A 12,539-nucleotide genomic window follows, 5' to 3' on the forward strand; every position below is an offset into this window, starting at 1 on the left:
CTGAGCATGGGTTTCTAGCCTGCTCATTCTCCCAAGTGTTCAAAATGAAAGTTCAGATTTGCTAGGATTGACAGATGTTTTTTCAGGGAAAATAGGTTTCTATGCTTTGGTTTTCTCTTCCACGTGGGCCTGTTGATTCCTTGGTATTTTATCAACTCTTTGGAGCTTTTAAGATATTTTTTTCTAGGGGCACCTGGGTGGCTCAGTCGTTAAGGGTCTGCCTCCGGCTCAGGGCGTGATCCCAGCGTTCTGGGATCAAGCCCCGCATCGGACTCCTCCACTGGGAGCCTGCTTCCTCCTCTCCCACTCCCCCTGCTTGTGTTCCCTCTCTCTCTGGCTATCTCTCTCTCTGTTAAATAAATAAATAAATTCTTCAAAAAAAAAAGATTTTTTTTCTATACTTAAAAAAATTTTTTTAAGGTTTTATTTATTTATTCATGAGAAAAAGAGAGAGAGAGAGGCAGAGGGAGAAGCAGGCTCCTCACTGAGTAGGAAGCCCAACGTGGGGCTCGATCCCAGGACCCTGGGATCATGACCTGAGCCAAAGGAGATGCTTAACCGACTGAGCCACCCAGAAGCCTTTTGTTTTTACTGGGATGGTCAGTCCAAATAATTAAGCCTGACATTACCAGACTTCCAACTTCAGTTGCAATCAGATTACTGGGACCCAGCATACATCAGCTCAACAGTATGTCCTTCATTTACATTCCCCTGTTCCCTCACCCCAGATACAAAGAGTGAAAACAAAATGGCAATCGCCAACAAGAATGACCACCTCCCAGGGCACCTGACTGACTCAGTCAGAAGAGCATGTGACTCTTGATCTCGGGGTCGTGAGTTCAAGCCCCATGTTGGTTGTAAAGATAACTTAAAAAAATAAAATCTTAAAAAAAAAAAGAAAGAATGACCACCTCCCTCGGAGGGTAGCAAGAGTGAGAATTTCATAATAGCTACCATGGAACCAGATGTAGGAGTGGGCCAGCCAAACTTGGGCTAAAGGGCCAGAATACACGTGACCCTAAAGCATCATCATGAATTGGAATAAGATAGAAGAGAATTTTGCTGCCCAGGTGGCTTTTAGGGAATCCCCGTATTTGTTTGAAAGGAGGACAATTTTGGTAAGTTGCAGGTATGGGCTGTGACCTCCAAGGTTAACTGCCTTCAGCTGAAAGTCGGTCCTGCCTATGTACAGCTTTTGTTTTAAAGACTGGGGTATGAAATTGTCCACCAGGGCTGCATTGCTGAGAACAAGAGAGGAGCGTGGTCCTCTGTTCATCCTTCTTCTTTGCAGTACCTAACCTCTTTAAATAAAGTGTTGAACAAATATTTAAAGAAAATCAGTTTTCTCTCTATAAGTATAGCAAGAAACTGGCAACACAAGTTGCCTCTGGGGAGTGAAGCTGGGTGGAATCTTGTTACAGAAAAAGGCTTGGAAGAAAACGCTGTACAAGTAATTGCTGTCCTGAGGGGGCTCAAGGCATCGTCAGCATCCTGCCTGCACCGAAGCTCCCAACCACAGCCAGGGTGTGGCCTGGATAGGATCCAAATCCAGAGAAAGACCTGGACACAGCTGGAAGGTGGTGTGCAGCGTCTGGAAATGAAGGGAATATAAAAGGGGTGAGATTGTGGAGCCCGCACCCGGTCTCATCTCACTGAGCAGGGTTCTCGGACAGAACTTTGAAAGGATCCGTGCGAGCTCACATTAGCACAGTATTAACCAGATGCTCCCCTCTTCCTGCCTTCGTCCTTGGCAGCCCTCTCTTTGTCTCTCTTTCCCTTTCCACCCCTGCCCCTCTCTCCCTCTCTCAGCCTTTCTCTCTCTCTCCCTATCATAGTTGGCCACCTTCATTTTCTCAGGATTTAGAGGGGCAGAAGAAGGAAGGCTTAGAAAACACATTGGGAAAAATCCAGCTGTGTTTGGAACAGACTATCCATGCTCCTTGCCCAGAATTCTGAAAGGAAAGGAGACAGCCAAGGTTTGTGGAATGGGCTAGGGAGAGTCTGCCTGGAGCCCATCCCAAAAGCTTCCTGGACAGCCCTGGTCCTTATCATTGCCCCTTAGGAACCGTCACCACATCGCATGAGCTCATCAAAACCTTTTGGGCACTCACTTTATAGACACCTCATTCAGTCTGCACAGCATCCCCGTGAGGTGGGCAGGGCAGGCATTCTTTTTTTTTTTTTAAGATTTTATTTATTTATTTGACAGAGATAGAGACAGTCAGCGAGAGAGGGAACACAAGCAGGGGGAGTGGGAAAGGAAGAAGCAGGCTCCCAGCGGAGGAGCCTGATGTGGGGCTTGATCCCAGGATTCTGGGATCATGCCCTGAGCTGAAGGCAGACGCTTAACAACTGCGCCACCCAGGCGCCCCAGGGCAGGCATTCTTAGCCCCATTTTGCAGATGGGGAAACTGACAGCTACTAAGTGACAGAGCCAGCATTCTAATGCCCACCCAGGACTTCAAGCCCCTCCAGAGATGGACCCAGTGCTCTCCCTCCAGAGCATCCTGGGTCCCGGGCTCAGTGCTTTTAGGAAGGAGCAAGAAGGTGGCTCATTTCATGTTGCAAATCCCAGCATTTCCACCACCCCTCCCCTGCAAAAAAAGAGAAGGAACATGACCCCCAATGGAAAGAAATTCTAAAGCAGCCCCTAGGGACCTCTGGAGAAGCTGTTAGATTTATTTTGGTCCCTACTGGTATTCTGTGCCACATTTATAAACCTCAGCGCCGGAAATGAAGTTCCCACTGCCCTAGCAGCTGCTGGTTGCCGTTCCTGCTCACTAAGGGTTCAGATAAAGTGTCTCCCCCTCCCCTTGATTGATAGAGAGCTGAGAATAAAAGAAAAATAAAAGCCCCCTGGAGCTCCGATGGAAGGGAGGGGCCAGCTTCTCAGGACGAGAGGAGGGGGTGATCTTTTCTAGGCTGGTATTAGTGGAAACAGAGAGGGGGTGTGTGTGTGTGTCTAAGGAAAAGATTCAGTTTTTAAGGCCACGTGGAAAATAAATGCCTTAGCTCACGTAGAGAGAGGAAAAGTAGTGAAATCCGTGGTCTGTTTCAGGGGTTCTGACACCAGATGGGGGGAGGAAAGGGGATCCATGAGGTTGTCTTGTAACCCCTGGATGTCTACTCTCCCTGAGCAAATCTGCTGTCTTCCAGGGTTTGGGCCAGGGACAGAGACTGGCAGAGACGGAGAGCAAGAGAGTCCTGGAGGACAGTGGCAGGAAATGAGAGGTAAAAGCCTCCCAAAGGGCCACAGAGATCCAAGGCGTTGCCATTATTAACCAAACCGGTGGTAGACGCTGGCGTGCACACTTCTGCAATGATGCCTCCTCTTGCACGTCTGCTCCATCTGTGACGCTCTCTGGTCTTTGAGAAAGGCTGGTTGGAACCCACTCCAACAGTCCCGGCCGAGCACCTACGGTGATCCCCAAAGCAACAAGACATTGAAACGTCATTTTGAATTGATTGTTTTGTACTTTTATTTTAAAACCTAAGCCAAATATTTCCAAATGACTATTGTTCTCTGCAAAGTCACCCCGAGAGGTTTTGTAATTAACCCAGTGTCACTCGATGTGTGGCCGAAATCATCCTGGAAAGCCATATGTTACTTCAGGGCTGGTTTATAACCCAGGCAATAAAATGCATTATTACTTTACAGAGGTTCCTTCCTTTGCCTTAATTTATCACACCTGTTTCCTGGTAATTTTCGGGGGGGGGGGGCCTTTCCAAGCACTGTATCCTACTCCTGCTGCTAGCTCAGAGTGGTTTGAACCGGCCCTGGGAGGACAGGATTATTCAATGAGAGGGTGGAGATACAATCATTAGCATAAGAGAGAAACACAGGAAAGGGAGAGGAACCGTTATATTGATGTGACAGGTATCTGGGTGGGTTCTCGCTTCTTTTCACTTTCCTTATACAGATAGAAGTCTTTCTGTTTTGTTTTGTTTTGGGTTTTTAAAAACATTTTATTATTTATTTATTTATTTATTTATTTATTTATTTGTTTATTATTTATCAGAGAGAGAGAGACAGAGAACAAGCACAAGCAGGGGGAGCAGCCGGCAGAGGGAGAAGCAGGTTCTGCACATAGCAAGGAGCCCAATGTGGGGCTCAATCCCAGGACCCTGGGATCATGACCTGAGCTGAAGGCGGACACTTAACAGACTGAGCCACCCAGGTGTCCCATGTTGCATGCCTGGGTGACTCAGCTGGTTAAGCTGCTTTTGGATCAGGTCGTGATCCTGGAGTCCCGGGATTGAGCCCACATAGGCTCCCCGCTCAACAGGGAGTCTGCTTCTCCCTCTGCCCCTCCTCCCTCTCATGAGCTCTCTCTCTCTCTCTCTCAAATACATAAATAAAAATCTTTTTAAAAAAATTTTAAAAAACAAAATGTGGTAGGTATATTTATACAATGGAATATCATTCGGCCTTTAAAAGGCAGGAAATTCTGACACAGGCTACAACACGGGTGAACCTTGAAAACGTTATGCTAAGTGAAATAAGTGAGTCACAAAAAGGACAAATACTGCAAGATTCCACTTACACGAGGTACCTAGGGCAGTCAAGTTCACAGAGACAGAAGCTGGTCGCCAGGGGCTGGGAGAGGCAGGAATGGAGTTAGTGCTTAATGGGATAGAGTTTCAGTTTGGAAATTAAAAAGTTCTAGAGATGGCCGGTGGTAGCGTTTACATGACAATGTGAATGTACTTAGGGCCGCCTGGGTGGCTCAGTCAGTTGGGCGGCTGCCTTCAGCTCGGGTCATGCTCCCAGGGTCCTGGGATGCACTCCGTTTTGCGTCAGGCTCCCTGCTCAGCCCCTCCCCCTCGCTCATGCTCTCTCTCCCTCTTAAACAAATAAAATCTTTTTTAAAAAATGTCAATGCACTTAGCCATGAATTGTACACTTCAAAAATGGTTGAAATGGTAAATTTTAAGTTATGTGAATTTTTAAAAAAATATTTTATTTATTTATTTGAGAGCGAGAGAGCACAAGCGGTGGGGAAGGGCAGGGTGAGAAGCAGACTTCCCGCTGAGCAGGGAGCTCCGATGAGGGGCTCTATCCCAGGACCCTGAGATCATGACCTGAGCTGAAGGCAGACGCTTAACCGACTGAGCCACTTAGGGGTCCCAAGTTATGTGAATTTTACCACCGCAAATTAGAAAAAAAGGGTGGATAAATCAAATCTATTCTCAAAAGGTGAGGATTTGTTATCACTGATGTTATCCAAAAGAATGTGCTACGGGGTGGGCCAAGGCCCAAAGAGAAAGGCCCCAAATATTCTTCTCTCTGGATCAAAACCAGAGCGCTGGGGGTCAGGCAGGTAGCCTTCACTCGAGCTCTGAAGCCGTTCCAGGGCGGAGCTACGCCTTCTGCACGTCTTCCGTTCTGACGCTTTCTATAATCTTGTGCACCTGCAGCTGCAAGGCCACTCTTCCGGCCCCAGACTGTTCCCCAGCACAACCCGGCTCGCCCTGACCTAGCCCGCGGGGCTGGCCGGCTCCCCAGGCAGCGTGAACCAGGCTATCGCAAGTCATGGCTCTGCTGGCCAGGAGGCTGCTGAGGTGGCTTTTTAATCCTCCAGCCATGCCTTCCTAGTGATTGCTTTTATTAGGAAACGTAATGAAAAAGACTATATGAAGCTCCTGCCAGAAAAAAAAAAAAAAAGCTAATAAGATTTTGCACCAAGTGTGGCGAGAAAAGAAAGGGGGAAAAAGCACATTAGGAGTCAGATAATGAGATAAATGAAAGACCGCAGGGAAGATCATTTTTGCAGACTTGCTGGATGGTTGTAAAATTTTTAATTTGCTGAATTCTCTTTTTCCGTTGTCTCTGACTCTCCCCATCTCTTTCCCTGGCTTTCTGATGCTCTGAATCTTGTCTCAGTCTTTCTGTCTTCGCCTCTCCCTCTCGTCCCTGGTTGCTCTCCCTGTTTCAGCTCTTGCTTGTTGAGCGTGCATGCACGTGCATGCATGTGTGTGTGTGTGTGTGTGTGTGTGTGTGTGAGTCCTTTCACCATGGCCAAACATGCCCCTCGGGACTGGGGCAGGAGGCTGGCACCTTGGACAGTGAGCCCCACCCAGTCAGAAAGAGCAGGAGGACAAAGGACTGCCGCTCCCCACCCCCCTTCTAGGGAGCTGCTGTGATTTGGCTGAAGGGAGAGAAAGAGGGAGAGATCAAGGGAAGAAGGAGGAGAAAAATGGGACTGCGGAGGAAGGACAGGAGATCAAAGACCAGAGAAGTAAGGAGGAAGAGAAAGCCCCCGCTGCTCCCGCAAATCGATTCTCTGGCAATGCCCGCCCTCCCGTCTGCGCTCTGAGCTGCTGAGCAGAATGCCACCTCCGTGGGATGCCAGGCCCCAACAGAAGGGCTCTGGGGGCACAGGGCAGGCACACAGGCCAGGCTGCTAGGGTCCACCGGGCCTGCCTTGCCCCATGCGAGGAGGTCTCGCTTCCCCAGGAACCCCCTGTCAACACCCAGGCTTTGAGGAGGTCCTCTCCAAAATCTGGTTTGGCTGCTGGCTTTGGCAGACGCCTTCCTTCTGTTCCACACTTGGGAATTCAGAGGTGTCTCTTCGGTTCTCTGCATAAATCCCAGGTCACACTGCAGTTGGAGGGCTTGAGAGTGGACACGATGAATAGCTTCCCTGTGGGCAGGAGGAGCCTGTGAAAGGACAGGAGTGAATGGCGCGGGTGGAGACTCCTTGTCAGCTATTAGGAAAATCTCTCTCACTCTTCCATCCCTTGTTCCTTCCCCAGTGGGGACGATCTGTTCCGCTTCCTCCCAGGGAAGACTTCTCTCTCTGTGCTCTGCCTCCAGCAAAAGTGTGCTGTAGGCAACCAAGGGGATGGGCGTTCCCTTTGCCGGCCACCGCGGAAGAGAAAAGAGCCACGGAAATGGGCAAGGTCTGTGGGAAGCAGAGGACCTGTCGGAAGGGGGCGGGGCAAGTCCAGCGACTGTGGGGGGGGGGCGCACGNGGGGGGGGGGGGGGCGCACGCCGGCTGGACAGAGAGGGTGGATTGAGACAGAGTAAGGCAGTCCCAAGTGGGAGGATGGTTCAAGGTCAGTGGGAGGGGGGTGGCTGTGACTTGACCATGGTGTAAAATGAGCTGGGAATGACAGCAAATGCACAGGGTGCTTCCTACGCTCCAGGCTCTGCGAACCTGAGGGTATCGACTTATTTAATCCTCACCATGATCCTGCGAGGTTGCTACGATTGTTAACATCTCCATTTTATACCTGAGGAAACTGAGGCGTGGTGAGAGGTTAGCCACTTCTCTGTTGCCCTACAGAATAGGAGACCAGTTCGCCAAAGTATCGGAGACGAGTCAAGTGGGAGAACAGCACTGTGGTTAAGAACGTGAACTTTTGGGCCAGACAACTCCACACGGTCTAGCAGTGGGACCTTGGGGGAGATCCTTAGAACTTAAGGTCACCCCTTAGAGCAACATGAAGGACACCAAACTCCTGTCGGTTAAACATGGGCACAGCGCCTGGCCCCTGAGCTCAGTCAGTGGCAGTGCTTAACACCATTACTCCCCAGCACCCAGGAGAGGAGGCAAGCATCTTCCATGCTTGGCAGCTCCAAGCCTCAGCTTCCCCTCTGGCCTCCCACCAGAAACACTGGAGATGGGCCCTCCCGGGGATTAATGTCTTAGGGGCACTGCAGACAGGCCCCAGAGAGCCCCAGCTCCCACGGCGAAGCCCCTCAGACCTGAGGCCTCCCTCCCCTTCTCTGACCTGGTGATCCCCGGGTTCCCAGGCTGTGGGAGCGCCCCCCAGCGCTGTGGCTCAATGAATTGTTTGGGGAGTGTGTCACCCTCCTTCCCTGCCTCCTTCCCTTCCCTTGCCCCTGCTTCTCTCTTGATGGAGAAGGCACAAATTAGGCAGAAAGGGAAATGTTGACAGTTCCCAGCCCTCCCTTGCTAGGGATAAAGAGAAATACGTTAACCGCTGAAGCTTTAGGCGGATCAAACACAGTTTGTGAGATGCTTCAAATGTATTATTCATCTCACCAATGAGACGCAGTCTTGGGCTTTCTCTTGTCGCCCCATCAAGAGGAACCCTCAGCCCCTGTGGAGACGCCGGGCTCCAGAGAGGAGGGGGCACCTTCAGAATGCCATTTTTTCACTATTAAATCAGTAAGTCTGTCTCCAGTCCTTCTTTCCCCTCTTGAAGCTTTCCAAATGAGAGGGTCAACTTGCCAGAGAATCCAAGGGTACAAAGGCTACAGGCGAGACCCACAGAATTGGGCACAACAAACACTTGGAATCAAAGACTAACTCTGACACTCGGGAGGCAGGAGCTGGAGACCTTGACCCTGGAAGGTCCTCCATGTGCCACTTGAACTTGAGGGACGTAACTCTCCTGGGCTGGAAGAGCTCTTGGAGAGGGCATCTCAGCCATGCCATTAGCTCTAAGTAGCACTGTGGATGGGGGGGCTGCACTCACCCTATGGTTGGAGGCCCAGAGGAAGGATCTGGATCCAGGCACAACCGTCACGCCTTATGATAGGGGCAGGTGGAGGCCCCTGAGGGTTCTATTCATTCCTTGCGCCTCCTCCTTTTCCCTTTGGCCACTGAGGTCCCTTGCCAGCAACCCAGGGTTCTGAGGCACCAGAGCAAGCTTCCCCAAGTCACACACTACCCCCTTCTTAAACCTCACCTGGAGAAGAAACCATCCCAGCCTCCCATGCTTTTGCCCCACTATCTCACAATCCTCACACTTGTGCAGTGGTGGGAATAGAGAGCAGGTGCTGTGGGTGAGATGAAAGATTAGAACAGCCCGGAAGGAAGAAATTTTGACATGATGTATCAAAAAGCCTTAGAGTGTACATTCCCTTTAATCCAGCAATTCCAGCTCTTAAAAAGTGCTCCAAGGAAACACCGGACAAGTGTGCAAAGCTGTGCAAAATGTCTATCCCAGCTTTGCTGATAATGGCAAAACCCGCAAGCACAAGCAGGGGGAGGGACAGAGGGAGAGCAGCAAGCAGACTCCCCACTGAGCAGGAAGCCTCATGCGGGACTCCACCCCAGCACCCTGGGATCATGACCCGAGCTGAAGGCAGACACCCGACCGACTGAGCCACCCAGTGTCCCCGAACCTGTAAACGTCTTAAGAGCACATCATTAAGGATTGGCTAAATAGTCACCTCGGATACAGTCATTTACAGTCGGATTCTGCAATATGGGGGAAACAATATACAAATATATTTTCATTCTAAAAAAAAGTCAAATAATAGAGGTAAAGCACACCCCCCTCGTTAATCCTAACCCAGTCCCATTCCTCCCCTCACAGTACTCATTATTACCAGTATCCTCTCAGACTGTTATTTTAAAGAATCCTATTTAATGTAAACAAATATTAAACTCAGGTTATGCAAATTGGCAGCTAGAGACGTGTCCGTGCAAAGAGAAAAGTCTCGCTGATCGTACACCAAAATGTCAACGGTATTCAGCCCTAAATAGTGGCACTGTATATGATTTTTACTTCCTTCTGCAGGAATTACTGTGTTTTCCACATGAACAGAAAAGAGAAACAATGCTATTTTAAAATATAGTAAAGCACAAGGAATTGATACCATTGGCTGCCTCTGAGCAGTGAGAAGAGACTGTTTGCCAGGTTCTCTTTGATGTCTTTTGAGTTTTGCTCCTTGGACACGGATTACCGATTCGAAAAATGAATAAAATTTTTTCAGAATTTAATATGGCCATAAGATAAAATGAGGCGGCTGGTGGAGAAGACCTCCAAAGGGCGACATGCCCTGATATTCCAGGAATCCGTAAAATCCTCCAAGCTGTACTCACAGTTTCTGAGTCCGCTCAGGATTCACTCCAGTAATGCTAGTCTCTTTCTGACTCACCAGACAAGGAACTAGGGCCTCTGACCTGGAAGAAATGAGGTAGGGTCGAAAATAAACCAGGCTGCCAGCCAGAAATAACTTTGTAATAATTTACAACACAGTAATGGCTCGGTTGAGCCCGTTTTCATATTTTTTCAAAGTATTTTTCATCTCCTTTTAGTCCTCCCAATTTTCCTTGAGGCTACCTGCGGCCGTCAGGTGCCTGGGCAGGAAAGGACGGGGCCTAAGACCTATCTGAAGGGCCGTCGTTTGAAGTCTGCCCTAAAGGATCCATGTTTCCCAGAGCTGGGGGTTGGGTCTCAGACAAGAGCCCGCTATCCCTCCTGCCCAAGGTCCATCTGCTTGCCCTATGAGCCCCAGCTCCTGCCTCGGGTTTCTAACTTGTCAAAGGAGGGTAATCCACTTGACCCGCAGACTGGCTGGCATGTGGGTGGTGGTTGACAGATCCTACAGCAAGGTGGCTATCCAATCAGAGCAGAGGGTCCCCAAAGCTGGAGGAGATGGCAGGGTGGGGCTCTCTGAGGCCTGGGAAAGCCACTATTTATTAACTGATGACAGACATTTATAATCGACCATGTTATGAGAGGTGCAGGTGATGACGCGTGTCTGTGCATGAGGACACAGACAGCCTGCCCAGCCTAGAACGTGCTCCATGAAGTACTTTTTTTTTTAAAGATTTTATTTATTTATTTGGCAGAGATAGAGACAGCCAGCGAGAGAGGGAACACAAGCAGGGGGAGTGGGAGAGGAAGAAGCAGGCTCACAGCAGAGGAGCCTGATGTGGGGCTCGATCCCATAACGCCGGGATCACGCCCTGAGCCGAAGGCAGATGCTTTAACCGCTGTGCCACCCAGGCGCCCCTCCATGAAGTATTAATTCCCTCTCCTGGAAAGCCTCCTCCCTGGGTCTCCCCCAACGCTACCAGTCACCCCTTCCTCCTCTGGGCTGCCCCACGCCTCTCCACTCATGTATCTCCCAGGCCCGTGACTGGATGACCGTTTCATACACAGTCTCACCAAACCGAATTCCTTGAGGGTAAGATTTGTATCCGGGGGCGCCTGGGTGGCACAGCGGTTAAGCGTCTGCCTTCAGCTCAGGGCGTGATCCCAGCGTTATGGGTTCGAGCCCCACATCAGGCTCCTCCACTGTTGAGCCTGCTTCTTCCTTTCCCACTCCCCCTGCTTGTGTTCCCTCTCTCGCTGGCTGTCTCTATCTCTGTCGAATAAATAAATAAAATCTTTAAAAAAAAAAAAAAAAAAAAAAGATTTGTATCCGAATCAGTTTTACAGGTCACATAGTAGGTCCTCAGAAATGACTTCCCGAATAAACAAATAAATGCGATTTGGGGGCCCATGATTCTTGTAAATGCTCACTAAGCGGTCTCGCTCCTGGCCCAGAGGCTGCCCTAAGCCCTGAGCTCCCTGCCCTGATTCACTCCAGATCCAACCCAGAGGAGGTAGGGGCAGCGAGCTGCGGGGGCGGCCTGGTGTGGTAAAAAGTGGGCCGGGCTGCCGTCCTGGCCATCAGAGACTTCACTGCGCCGGACTCAGCTCCCTCATCTACACGTGATCATTAGATCAGATCAGCATGGGAAAACTCAGATACCTACACAGGAGAGTAACGTGGCGAGGGAAGCAAAGGGCGGAAGTCGTGTAGCCGGGCAGCAGGTGCATCCCCGGAATGGCGCTGCCCCTCGCTGCCAGCTGGTCACTGTCAACTGATACAAAACCATGAGTTAAGTGGGGCGAGAACTTCTTACTTTTCAAGCCAGAAATCTCGATTTTTAGGTGAAGTCTGCTGACCAGGTCAAACTCAAGTCCACAGACCCTTTGTCATGTGGAGGCCACCGGTTTGGGATGGGAACACCAGGTGACCGCTCACCTCCTTTCTGGCTCTTTAATTCTCCGAATTTCAAGAAAGTGGCCTCGATACTCATGTTCAGGGGGTAACCTTTTAAGGGCAAGACTCAAAGTCCGGCGCTCATTCTGGCAACTGCCATCCTGACCCCCAAACTGCTACTCTATGCAAGTGCCCTCCCCCCTCTGCCACCAACCGCCCACACACTGGCAGGCAGAGATGGGGGGTGAGGAGGAGCCAACGGCCCCTCGTCCCAGGGTGGGCCAGAGGGCAGCCCCTCACTTTCTGCCCTTCAAAGTGCCTGCTCTGCGCCGAGCCCCAGGCCCAGGGCAAACCTGCCACCTCACCTTGCCCCGCGCAGGGGCGCCCACCGGTGATACCGTCTCACCTAATAAATTCCTGTCAGAGAGGCTGTCAGGGCCTGGGAAATAAATAATGATATTTAACATTTTGTAATAACAACAATTAACCAGTAAATAATGTCCTTTAAACTGCAAACGCTGGAGTAAATTAATTCTTCTAATGAGCTGTCAGGCACGGAAGAAAAAAAGGACCCGTTTCCTTTGGTGCCAGGCGGCTGCCGTGTGAGCAGCGGGGGAAGCTCACCTCGGCCCCGGGAGCTCATTACCGGCAAGCACGCGGCGCGGGGTTCCCGGGGACTCGGCAGCCCCGCCTGCTCCCACGTGGCGCGCGGCCGCCGCCTGTCCTTCCCGCACCCGGCGCCCCAGGCCCGGCCGCGCTCCGCACAGCGCACCGCCAGGTGCCGACTGCCAACCAGCCACGCGGCCAGCATTTCAATTAGAGACGCCCGCTTCCTGGCCT

At 50.7% G+C, this 12,539-nt stretch overlaps 1 long non-coding RNA gene across 1 annotated transcript; it reads right to left on the minus strand.

Annotated features, from left to right (window-relative positions):
• Positions 1-5,134: 5,134 nt before the first annotated feature.
• On the minus strand, positions 5,135-11,521 carry LOC117795784. Its single transcript, XR_004619924.1, has 3 exons — positions 11,470-11,521; positions 9,805-9,885; positions 5,135-6,661 (listed from the first exon to the last, which is right to left on the minus strand). It is a non-coding gene; the product is annotated as an uncharacterized LOC117795784 (long non-coding RNA).
• Positions 11,522-12,539: the final 1,018 nt, after the last annotated feature.

This window comes from Ailuropoda melanoleuca, chromosome 13, assembly GCF_002007445.2.
Source record: "Ailuropoda melanoleuca isolate Jingjing chromosome 13, ASM200744v2, whole genome shotgun sequence".
Taxonomy (NCBI): domain Eukaryota; kingdom Metazoa; phylum Chordata; class Mammalia; order Carnivora; family Ursidae; genus Ailuropoda; species Ailuropoda melanoleuca.